Source organism: Protomyctophum parallelum (genome assembly GCF_964188405.1).
Source record: "Protomyctophum parallelum genome assembly, chromosome: 22".
Lineage (NCBI taxonomy): Eukaryota > Metazoa > Chordata > Actinopteri > Myctophiformes > Myctophidae > Protomyctophum > Protomyctophum parallelum.
The window spans coordinates 35,320,908-35,334,323 of NC_139714.1; the positions used below are offsets into that span (position 1 = coordinate 35,320,908).

The 13,416-nt window shown below is 45.2% G+C and overlaps 1 protein-coding gene across 5 annotated transcripts in view; it reads right to left on the bottom strand.

The window, feature by feature from the left end:
* The window catches only part of nav3 (neuron navigator 3), a 104,743-nt gene that overhangs the window by 69,431 nt on the left and 21,896 nt on the right, over nucleotides 1-13,416 (bottom strand). The gene's annotated exons all lie outside the window — the stretch shown is intronic.

A 13,416-nucleotide genomic window follows, 5' to 3' on the forward strand; every position in this document is an offset into this window, starting at 1 on the left:
CTTAACCCTCCTGTGGCAGACCCTGAGGCTTAACCCTCCTGTGGCAGACCCTGAGGCTTATTGGTCTTAACCCTCCTGTGGCAGACCCTGAGGCTTATTGGTCTTAACCCTCCTGTGGCAGACCCTGAGGCTTATTGGTCTTGGTGGACTGGAAGTTTCTTGGTGCTTTATCTGGGAGAACATGTGGCGTCTTTTTTCTTCACCACCAGAACCCAACAGCACATGGAGGATTGTCAGACTGATTCTGTTGGTGTCATTGGGGGGGGGAGCTGGCATCGGGCGGGGTTTTGACATTTCCGCAGTGACAAATACTCCCTGCAAATTCACTGTAATAACCTGTTTTTATCACTTACTTGAACCCTGGTGTGCCTATTCTGAGTCATAAGAGGAAAACATTCTGCGAAAGTAGCAAATGCCGTATTGTGAGCTTATACTGTGAATCAGGAAAAGGGGAGCAGACCAGAGCCCTGGGGAACCTGGGTTTAACTACTTAAAAAATCTAGGCTTGGTTTGGACCACTTTTTTTCGGTGCACAACGAATCTCTCACGAATAGCCGATCTACAAGCTCACAACCGCGTCGCAACACAATTCAACGCATTATTTTTGGCTAATGTTCCCGCCCCCAGAATATGGATGCTGGGGTTCAAGTGGTGAATTGATTAAAGTTACTCTCCCACTTGACGCTGTTTGTCGATGATTAAATACCTGCATCGAGGGAGCTGCCTCGTCCTCACAGCCCTCTCCCTCTGAGACTGACCCGGTCTGCCTCGTCCTCACAGCCCTCTGCCTCTGAGACTAGCTGACCCGGTCTGCCTCGTCCTCACAGCCCTCTGCCTCTGAGACTAGCTGACCCGGTCTGCCTCGTCCTCACAGCCCTCTCCCTCTGAGACTGACCCGGTCTGCCTCGTCCTCACAGCCCTCTGCCTCTGAGACTAGCTGACCCGGTCTGCCTCGTCCTCACAGCCCTCTCCCTCTGGGACCAGCTGACCCGGTCTGCCCCAGACAGCAAGCTGCAGCGGCAGATGCAATCTACAGTACATTTGATGATCACCAATAAAAACGAGCTGGTCTCTGGTGATTTGGATGTACTTTTACTGCAGAGTTTGTGGGAAGCGACGGAAAGGCATTTGCCAACAGACAAACAGTGCTGTTCATCTCTCATTAGACTCATTAGTTTATTCACTCAGCCTGCCTGTCTCCTATCTGTGTGTCTGTCGTCTGCCAGTCTGTCAGTTCACCTATCTATCTCTCTATCAGTGCGTGCACGTGCGTCGTGTCTGTGTGAGAGATAACTTTATGTCTCTGCTTCAAAGAGGAATTCGTTTTAGTCAATAAGATCACGTGGATGTTTTAACTTCACTCTCAATGTCTTACGATCTGAGCCGAAATGAAGTTGATTAAACATCAATGAAATGCTGACTGTGTCACATAACCAAATCTGTTTTTAATTGTCACTAATGTGCCAGTCAAACGAATTGTAAAACTGAAACAGATGGCTTCCAATTCTTATCAAAACACCTGAATAATGTATCTCTGTTTCCTGAGGCTTGAGACAGGCTTTGCTGTCTCAACCCTCCTAGGGTGTGGGTTCCCTCAGATACCTAGTGACATCTTCCTTCTCAGGGGGAAACCCCTTTAAACCATTCTGACCTGAGATCAGATTCATACGAGGTTTCCACTGGACACACACTGGTCTGATGAACCCATTCTGACCTGAGATCAGATTAAAAAAATGTCAGTCGTTCTTCGATTTTTCAAAAAATAGCAGACCTACAAGCTCGTAGCGCGCCACTCGGTGGCGCGCTATGAGCTTGTAGATCTGCTATTTTTCAATAGCTAAAGCATAACATGATGCTGACACCAAAATGGGTTCCTGTTCAGAATGGGTTAATTAGCTTGTTCACATGTGGGTAACATAATTAAAAAACATTTCTCGCTTTAATGAATACCAAAAATCAGTGTTGCATCATGGCTCTTGGAACTGTAATCCCAAATTAAACACCCCCTATAGCTTTGCCATTTGCTTCCCAAAATGTAATATTCCTCAATGACGATCAGACAGGCAAGCTGTAATATATTGCATTAAAATACTGTATCTTTCTGCTGTTGCAGGGAAGAAACCACCTCGTTTTAAGGAAATTAAAATATATATATTTTTTTAAAGAATGAAAACAAAGCAATACTGCCTCATCAAAGTTGGTACTGTGACTTTATATATTGTCAATGACTTCCATTAGAGGGGATTTTTACTACTTTTCATTGGTTCAATATTTTTCTAAACAACACACAGACGTAAAGGGTGATTTATGGAAAGATAATCATTCAGCCCTTCTCTTGCGGCGGTGGTGGTGTGTCTTTATTTACATTCCCACTAACAACAAACTGTACACAGACAGTGAGCTTGTAGATCTATGAATACAGACATGCCTTGAGATTTTGACTTTTGGCACCAAAAGCCTCAAAACCCTCATAGCCAGCCATAGGTCTGAGTCAATGGATGGAATACTGCATCATCACCATCATCATCATCATTTTTCGACCGCGGTCGAGATCATAGATTTCACAACGCCACGCCAGACTTCCCGGTCCTTCATTGCCATCCCCAGTTCCTGCTTACTTAACCCATTCTGAACGGGCACCCATTTTGGTGTTAGCATCATGTTATGTTTTAGCTATTGAAAAATAGCAGATCTAGCTGCAAGCTCATAGCGCGCCACCGAGTGGCGCGCTACGAGCTTGTAGGTCTGCTATTTTTGAAAAATCGAACAACGACTGACATTTTTTGAATCTGATCTCAGGTCAGAATGGGTTAATCAGACCAGTGTGTGTCCAGTGGAAACCTCGTATGAATCTGATCTCAGGTCAGAATGGGTTAATGTCCCTATAGCGATGACATCAGGGAACGACAGTTTTCTACGTCTGGTCTGCTTTGAGGCAGGACTCCAGAGAAGAAGGGAAGATATAACCTCATTGTCAGCTCTGTCTGTAGCAGTGGCCGGCAAACTGTGTTGTTCTGGATCGGACTATAGTGAAGACACAGGGGGGAAGGTTGCCGTATATTAGATCAGTCGATGGGTGGCTCTTCCAAGAGAGATTTTGCGCTCATCCAAAACCGTTTCTCTAATTTCTTTGAAAGTGTCCATGACTCAGAGCACTGACTGTATACCGGCGGCTGAATATTTCATCATATTTCATCTCCCTATAGACACTGGATCGGACTGGAATCACCCCTGAAGGTTCTGACAGAATGGTGGCTGCCGATCGAGCCATAACCCCGTAACCCCCCCCCCCCTCCCCCAACTCAAACCCACGTGCCGTATAAGACGCACGTCATCGTCCCTGACGGGCCGTGTCGTCACGATTTAAAGTGCAGGAGCAACTCCATAACCCCGAACGAACGCCGCGGAGAGAGCGAGGGTGAGATGCTGTTTTATGTCATAACTTCTTAACCCATTCTGAACGGGCACCCATTTTGGTGTCAGCATCATGTTATGCTTTAGCTATTGAAAAATAGCAGATCTACAAGCTCATATCGCGCCACCGAGTGGCGCGATACGAGCTTGTAGGTCTGCTATTTTTTGAAAAATCGAAGAACGACTGACATTTTTAGAATCTGATCTCGGGTCAGAATGGGTTCATCAGACCAGTGTGTGTCCAGTGGAAACCTTTGTATGAATCTGATCTCAGGTCAGAATGGGTTAAATAAACAATGAGCACCCTGCATGTGCAGAGCAGCATGAAGAGAGGACTGCAAAGACCACCGAGGTGTGCAGAGGAGATTTCTTTCTCTTCCTGTGTTTCAGCCCATGTAGGGCAGACAGCAAACCACATGCATGTGACACTACTTTCAACGTTATGCTCAAAATCCCCTTTAAAGGACCACTTCACCACTTTTCAACCTATCTTCATATAAATAAGTCCTCACTAATAATCATGAAAAAATGGCGCAATTCTTTTCTACTCGGTCTGTGTCTGAAAGTACGAGTTGAATCCGCTTGCTAAAACTAACAACAATGGTTCTTCACTGTGCGGTATTGGTCTGACTGTAGCAGAGGCAGGTGGGAACCGAGTAACGGTAAAGCCACAGACGGTCTCATGAAAGAGGATGCAACTAAGGATGCAACTAGATTATTCTATCGATATGTTTTTCAATTCATTAAACAATCGAGAAGCGTGTTTACAATCACCTATAAGCCCCATTTATAACAGTGTCGCACAAAAATAGAGAAGATTTGCACGGGCAATCTACGAGCCCACAATGTGTTGAATGATGACGCATTGTGTGAGCTTTTGTGGATCTGCTATTTTGGAGAATTTAAAACTGCAGAGTAGGCTTGTGGTGAGAGAAGGCTGCATGCTGGTTTGAATTCCTGTCCAGGAAAGTAAAGGATGAACATTTGCCGTCGCAAGAGCTACTAATAATTTAATAAAGTAGGCTACTTGAGCAAGGAACAACAACAGAAGAATGATTAGTTGACTAAGCATCACTGAGAAAGAAGATGTTTCCCTCCCCTGAAGAAATAACAAAAGTGATTAGTGAATAATGTGTGTGCTTGCCTTGCACAACACTTAACCCATTCTGACCTGAGATCAGATTCATAAGAGGTTTCCGCCGGACAAACACTGGTCTGATTAACCCATTCTGACCTGAGATCAGATTCTAAAAATGTCAGTCGTTCTTCGATTTTTCAAAAAATAGCAGACCTACAAGCTCGTATCGCGCCACTCGGTGGCGCGATATGAGCTTGTAGATCTGCTATTTTTCAATAGCTAAAGCACGACATGATGCCAACACCAAAATGGGTTCCCGACTTCCCGTTCAGAATGGGTTAATATCACGGCTTGATCTGCTCATCACAGTCAAATGGATGAACATCAAAATAATGACAATGGGAAGGCGTGTTGTTCACTCTCAATAATTCCTTTCTTTATCGCTGACACTAGTGGAAAAACCACTGTTCATCAATGCATATATAGCTACTCCCATGTGATAGAATGCAACGCTGGATATACACTCAACCGTGCAAATGTAACGTTGTCTCATGTAATATTCAATGCATCAAGACTTCAACCAGCAGAGCCCTAGAAATTGCTATCTGGGCAGCTATATGCCAACGGATGATATACTGCTGAATACTCAATATTAGAGAGATATGAAGAGATAAAAGTCTTGATGGAGAGGTCGATATCTATTTAGAGGGAGAATTGGGCAGGGAGACCTCCGTGGGTCTGAGAATAAAAGTTCATCACGGACAGGACAGATTATTTAACCCATTCTGAACGGGCACCCATTTTGGTGTTAGCATCATGTCGTGCTTTAGCTAATGAAAAATAGCAGATCTACAAGCTCATATCGCGCCACCGAGTGGCGCGATACGAGCTTGTAGGTCTGCTATTTTTTGAAAAATCGAAGAACGACTGACATTTTTTAGAATCTGATCTCAGGTCAGAATGGGTTCATCAGACCCAGTGTTTGTCCGGCGGAAACCTCGTATGAATCTGATCTCAGATCAGAATGGGTTAACAATAATGTACTTTATACTATAGCACTGCTATTAGCGTAGAATCAGAGCACGAACAACTTGTGAAGTGATGCGCTGTATTGCTATAGTACATCTGCTACTCCTATTATACTGAAAATGAATGGACATTTTTCAAACATGGAAACGATTATGCAAAAAATAAAATTGCGATTATCTAAAAATCATTGCGATTATAGGTGATTATGTATCAGTTGTGACAGTCCTACTTGAAAAAGGTTATACTGTCATAGTGTCGATAATACTTTGTTCAAGGAATAGTTCACTGGAAGAAGAGTCAGTTCAGGTAATCCTACTCGTCATATGAATTATGAACATCTCCAAGGTCGTATGAATAAGACATAAGAGGGATGGAAGCCTCGCTTTAACACTGGGGGCAAACACTCCACACAAACTTAACCCATTTTTAGACCAGATTCTACAAAATGTCTTCTAAATTCTGACAGTTTTCTGAAAAACCTCATGTTTCTGTGTCAGCGGTTCTCAAACTATTTCATGTAAAAGATTATGTAATTGGCCACCGGCTGCCACCTGAAAATATGTTGTTCCAGGGACCCCCCCCCCACCCCCAAGAAGCAAAGATTTGAGTAAAAAAAACGTTTTTTTACTAAACGCTCTGAAAGTAGGTCTACACGTAGCTCGTAGCTTGTAGTAGATACTATGGATGTTCACGTTTTTGTTTTGTTTTTCACTACCGATCCGATTCCGATCATTTGAAAATGACGTGATCGTCGATCGGCCCAGATTTCGGATCACGTGATCGTATCGGGACAATCCTAATAATAATAATAGCAAGAATAGGGTGAACTGATAATACATCGTTTAAGTGGTTAAAGCTTCGTCATGGCTTTATAATCACGGCTGAAGATTTCTGGAGGCGTCAAACAGCAAAGCTAAAACATCAATGCCCATAAGATTAACCATGTAGGGCAATTTGTGTATCTGTCAAAACATTAAAGACATTCTTACTGTAACTCAAAAGCAAGTAATTAAGTATCTCTCTCATGCTGTCTGTCTTTCAAACTTACACATAAACATTAACGCAGATGGCATCCTCATACTGTATACAACCACTAATCCTCGTTAACCCATTCTGACCGGGCACCCATTTTGGTGTCAGCATCATGTTATGCTTTAGCTATTTAAAAATAGCAGATCTACAAGCTCATATCGCGCCACCGAGTGGCGCGATACGAGCTTGTAGATCTGCTATTTTTTGAAAAATCGAAGAACGACTGACATTTTTTAGAATCTGATCTCAGGTCAGAATGGGTTAATGGCTTGGATCCCCAACGATGGGTCCATTCCCATTAGGAAACAGCCTCACTTATCCTTCAACATCACTCTGACAAACAATGAACCTCTAAGGGACTATGTTTACACTCTCAATTTGTTCAATTTGTTCAATTAACACCCAATAGTGAATCTGTAACTATAATCTCACACATGCTATATAATACCAACAACACCACAACCAACAAAACCACCAACAACAACAACAACAAGAGTAGCAAACAGATACAGAACAGTGTGTGTGTGTGTGTGTGTGTGTGTGTGTGTGTGTGTGTGTGTGTGTGTGTGTGTGTGTGTGTGTGTGTGTGTGTGTGTGTGTGTGTGTGTGTGTGTGTGTGTGTGTGTGTGTGTGTGTGTGTGTGTGTGTTGCGTGTGTCGTGTGTATTAATTGTCATATATAGCTTTGGAACCTGCCAAGTCCTCTCTATACTCACCTCTATGTGGTGGTGGATGCTGCCTGTCGCCGTATCGCAAAAGACCCAATTAAGTATGACCATCAGAGCCCCTGCCTTGCCTACTGTCTGTGACTACTGGAAGCAGAGTCAAAGCCCTACTGTCTGTGCCTACTGTCTGTGACTACTGTCTGTGCCTACTGTCTGTGACTACTGGAACCAGAGTCAAAGCCCTACTGTCTGTGCCTATACTGTCTGTGACTACTGGAAGCAGAGTCACAGCCCACCTCCGTTATAGAGGAACGACTGAACGCCCGGAGAGAAATAGGCAACAAGAGAGAGAGAGAGAGAGAGAGAGAGAGAGGGGGGGGGGGGGGTGACGGACGGACAGTGAGAGCAAGAGAGGGAGGGAAAGCTCTACCTCACTCAACCCACCGCTACGCTCCGGTTGGGCCCCGTCAGCCCCCCCCCCAGAGACGATCAGACATGCCGTCAGCGGGCAGGTTACCGAGGGTTAATTGCAAAGGGGATGACAGTGCAGAATCAACCCAAAAGGCGAGAGGTCCCGCCCCTCCCCTCCCCTCCCCTCACGCGGCCAACGGACAGACAAACAGACTGCATGCCTTAATGCCTCGATCTGCCAAAACGCCTTTGACTGGAAATGATCTCATGCATAATACGTGAGGCGGTGGATCGAGGCACGTATAGATTCCTGTATAGATTCACGCTGAGACAGAATTCATGACGCTCCTCTTTAGGCGACCAGCGGAAGAGTATAGCTAAAGCCACTCTGATGAGTGACCGCTTAAACAGTGGAGGCAGATCAACAAATACATCCATGTACCATTTTGGAGGTGAATAAATGGAGGAAACGCAGGACACAGGAGAGAGAGAGAGAGAGAGAGAGGACAAAAGCAAGCAAGCGAGAGAGAGAGAGAGAGAGAGAGAGAGAGAGAGAGAGAGAGAGAGAGAGAGAGAGCGTAACCTTGATAGGGCTGGGGCCGGGCATGATGAAAGTATGTGTCTGTCTGCATGCTCACAGTCACAACCCAACTGTTGCCCTCCTCCTCCTCCTCCTCGTCCTCCTCCTCCTCCTCCTCCTCCTCCTCCTCCTAGCCTCATGGTGTCTGGATCATCTCCACCACGTCGTGCGTCCCCACAGTCTGAAACCAACAGACCAGCATCCATGCAGGACGCAAGTGTTTCCCAGCCTCTGCTTCCAATGTTGGCAAAGCCAGACGGGAGACGTGCATGGTGGGCAGCTAAGGTTTCCCCCAGGCCAGTCCCCACCACAACGCTCTCTGCTGGGTGCCAGGCAGCCTGCATGGCACAGTCCCCACCACACCACTCTCTGGGTGCCAGCCTGCATGGCACAGTCCCCACCACACCGCTCTCTGGGTGCCAGCCTGCATGGCACAGTCCCCACCACAACGCTCTCTGGGTGCCAGCCTGCATGGCACAGTCCCCACCACAACGCTCTCTGCAGGGTGCCAGCCTGCATGGCACAGTCCCCACCACAACGCTCTCTGGGTGCCAGCCTGCATGGCACAGTCCCCACCACAACACTCTCTGGGTGCCAGCCTGCATGGCACAGTCCCCACCACAACGCTCTCTGGGTGCCAGGCTGCATGGCACAGTCCCCACCACAACGCTCTCTGGGTGCCAGCCTGCGTGGCACAGTCCCCACCACAACGCTCTCTGGGTGCCAGCCTGCATGGCACAGTCCCCACCACAACGCTCTCTGGGTGCCAGGCAGCCTGCATGGCACAGTCCCCACCACAACGCTCTCTGTAGGGTGCCAGCCTGCATGGCACAGTCCCCACCACAACGCTCTCTGGGTGCCAGCCTGCATGGCACAGTCCCCACCACAACGCTCTCTGTAGGGTGCCAGCCTGCATGGCACAGTCCCCACCACAACGCTCTCTGGGTGCCAGCCTCCATGGCACAGTCCCCACCACAACGCTCTCTGGGTGCCAGGCATGAATGGGGCCAGGATGGGGCGGCGGTGGCTCAGAGGTAGAGTGCCTGGATGGTAACCGTAAGGTTGCCAGTTCGAACCCGGGCTCCCCCAGAGTTACTGTCGAAGTGTCCTTGAGCAAGACACTGAACCCCTAATTGCTCCCGATGTGCTAGTTGGTGCCTTGCATGGTTTCCGCTGCCATCGGTGTATGAATGTGTGTGTGAATGGGTGAATGTAATGCACAATCTCTGTAAAGCGCCTTGGATAAAGGCGCTATATAAATGCACCATTTACCATTTACCATTTATGGCACAGTCCCCACCCACCACAACGCTCTCTGGGTGCCAGGCAGCCTGCATGGCACAACAGGAGCAGCTGGCATGAGGGGGTCAGTCAGCTGTCTGCCGCTGCTACTGTCGGCAAGCCAGCTGCCGCTGCCACAGCAGGCCAGCGGAGAGAGAGAGAGAGAGAGAGAGAGAGAGAGAGAGAGAGAGAGAGGGAGAGAGAGAGAGAGAGAGAGGGAGAGAGAGAGAGAGAGAGAGAGAGAGAGAGAGTGTCCACCATATCTGGCACCAACCACCGTCCTGACACAGGAAGCAACTGAATTCTTCATTCTTCTCAGATTATGGCATTACAAGTGCTTGATCGAATGTAAGTGTGTGTGTGTGTGTGTGTGTGTGTGTGTGTGTGTGTGTGTGTGTGTGTGTGTGTGTGTGTGTGTGTGTGTGTGTGTCTGTGTGTCTGTGTGTGTGTGCACCCAAAATGAATTAATTATTCAATCAACTAACATCTCATCATGTGATCTATACTCTGGGCCCCTGACTTGACTTCAAACATTTAGAACAACTGTACACATACTGTACAGTACGTACTCTAAAGGAGAAGGAGGTCTGTGAGTGGGTTTACAGTATTCTATGTTGCATCAAAAACATGTGGATTATATTCCTAATATTGTCGGGTGGAAAGTTGGAATGTACAAAACCGTATTTTTTCCAGGAAATGGGAAAAGGAACCTGTATTCCAGTGGATCAAATGAAATGGGAAAAGGAACCTGTATTCCAGTGGATCAATCTGGACGATAACATGATTTATTTTCTTCTTTGTTTTTGTCATTGATCTAAAATGGCACATCTACAAGAATTGTGAGCTCGTAAGATAGGCTATTTTTGGTACTTTTGTGTGACACCGTCACAATAAAAACAATATTCTTCTATTCTGCATTGAAGGTCAGAGTATATATTCTTTTGAGTATTAGTAGTTTATTGATAAAATAAGAAAACAAAGTAACTGCACAGCAGGGAGTGTATACCCTTTCATAAAACTGTTAATTACACCATAGCACTCATTTATCTCATATATAATAGGATTACATTGTGATAATCCACAGCAGAGCTGGGGCTTGGTGGCAGTTTATTAAATTATCAACGACGGGACGTTCATCGATCGTTATCTCCAAACACTCGTCATTCTGGGCAGAGCCACCGAACATAACAGATGGAATTGTGTTCCAGGTAATTCTCCAGATAATGATCTCATATAAAGGAGATGCAGAGCATGTTTGAAGGGATTATCCTCACTCAGTATTCCAATAATGAAGAACACAATAAACATGAACTTAAACAACAGGAAAAATGATGCCACACATGGCAGAGTGAATACCAGTTAGAACCTTGCAATTTAAAGGAGAATTCCATGCTAGAATGCTTTCTTATCTTTCTTACCTTTCTTTGTAGTTGTTACGTCCCCACCAAAGAGGTCCAGGTGTTTTTTTGTGCAAAAACTCCTTATTGGCTATTTCCCCTACCATAAGCCCTCAATGAATTGCATTGCATTGAATGGGAATTGAATGGGGCTATGGGGTGTTATGCTAGTTCGCTTATTTCCATCGAAAGAAGTAGTAAAGTGTGCCGCTTGGGATATTATTTACATTATGAAGAGAGGATATATACAAAGAAATTATAATTTTGAGCGATGGAAATAAGCGAATTAGCACAACACCCCCATAGCCCCATTCAATTCCCATTCAATTCAATGCAATTCATTTAGGGCTTATGGTAGGGGAAATAGCCAATAAGGAGCTTTTGCACAAAATAACACGTGGACCTCTTTGGTGGGGACGTAACAACTACAAAGAAAGGTAAGAAAGCCTTCTAGTATGGAATTCTCCTTTAAAGCAACATCAAAAGTCCATAGACTTGGCTGCTACACGTCATGTGCTGTTTTTTTAGGGGATCCCCTCCTATATACAGCTTTAATGTCTGTGTTGTCTGAACAAACATTACAAATGCCACTGACAACGAACGGAGAAGTTACGTCAGATGTGTCTGAGCAAATCAGCACATGTCTGTCGGTGGGAACCAAGGGACCCCCATCCTTGATGATGTACGATGATTAGAGAGCCCCTCGCTTCACACGGGTGTGATTTTTTGAGGCATAAAAGTCCATAGACTTTTATAGACCCCTCAAACAACATCTCCACATTCTCTTTTTGGTTAGGATGCATATAATGCAATATTACTTTATTGTCTCCACCAGGCCGAAGGCATGGGGGGAGAGTATGTTTTGCACTCCGTCCGTCCGTCCGTGTGTCCGTCCGTCCGTGTGTCCGTGAGCAGCTAATCTCGGCCACCGTTAACCCGGTCGATGCCAAATTTTGCACACACACTCCCTGGATGCCAACCATGAACCTCTGCCCCAAACTTTCCAGAACGGCCTGTTATAGCGCCACCAGGAGGCCGCTTTGTGCAAAACAAGTTTTTGCACAGTACACCTACAGATTTTGTCCAAACATCACGCAAATTGGTACACAGTCTCTCTAGAGCCATTCAACGAAACGGGTCTTTCAGATTTCTCAGACTCCATCCTGATTGGTTAAGATTGGCTTCCAAAGTTCACAGGAGTGCTCAGTTTCAAACAAAATGCTGCAAATCATGAACACATCGCGTGATTTCCGTGAAATTGTGCACGCACATTCCCACTAGGCCGAGGACGAAATGCCACATGAACAATTTCAACTCAGCCTCAAGGTGGCGCTATAACTGGCCGAAAAGTGTTTTTACCTCTAACTGCACGGATCTGTGGATAATTTACTTTTGTTGCCCTTTTATCCAATCACCAGATGAAGGCAAGCTGCAATGTCCTACATTCCTATCCTGGTGGAGACCTGTGCCCAGAAGGGCACTTTTTCTAGTTTGTTATAAAACACAACATGAATGGATCTAACAATCCATAAGAGATTGTTTATTATACTAACTTTACTACGGCTCTGTGGGTACAAAGACTGCATTGCTTTGTCAGCACAAGATGCCCGCTGGGTATCATACTGTATATATCATGTACAGTACTTATCAGCAAATAACCAAGAGTCCTCAGCAGCACCAACATAAACCGTGCTGACGTAGTTATGGCATAATTGTGTCTTTATACTGTAAGTACTTCCCTCCAGCACACCGGAGGCAGCGGCATTCATAATTTGGCAAATTACTGCAGCTTCATTTCCTAATACACATACTTATGTGTGATCTTTACCGTGGTTACAGTAAACACACTTACTGAATTAAAAGTGTTTTAGTGAGCAGAGCTAATGTGATTTATATAAAGAGATATAATGTGATTATATGGATTATTCTTTTCCTTTCTTTCTTTTTGTTGAGAATGTTAATTATAATTTTGATACCAGATCAAAATACAATATTTCCAACTGATTTTGATAGCATAATTATACATAACAACTTACATAACATGTTCCATGTCACATCAGGATCATGGCTGTCAGTCAGAGTTCAGAGGATTTGGATTTGATTGGCTCTGAAAGACCCCTCAGGAGGAACCCCCTTAACACTGGATATGTGGCAATAATAGAGCGTAAACAAAACCATATTTATTTCAGAGATCTCCCCCTACTGAAAACATCTAGGGAAATCTAAAATGCATTGAATGGGCTTCGTGGATGCTGGAGAAACCCAGCGCTGACAGACGTGAAGTATTCGCATTAGTTCTGTGAACAAAACAGTCCCTTTTTACATTTCCAAATTGTTTCCACCCAGACCAAATTCTGTCTCAATTCAGTGACTCAGTTGCTTTGCAGGCCTTTATTGCTGCATACGTATGTGACCAAATACAGCAAAAAGGCCCTCAACTCTACTTTTCCATTTTTCAGATTTTAACAGATTATTAAAGTACAGAATGTAAGCTTTCATATGATGTATCATTCAATGAAATTGGACAATA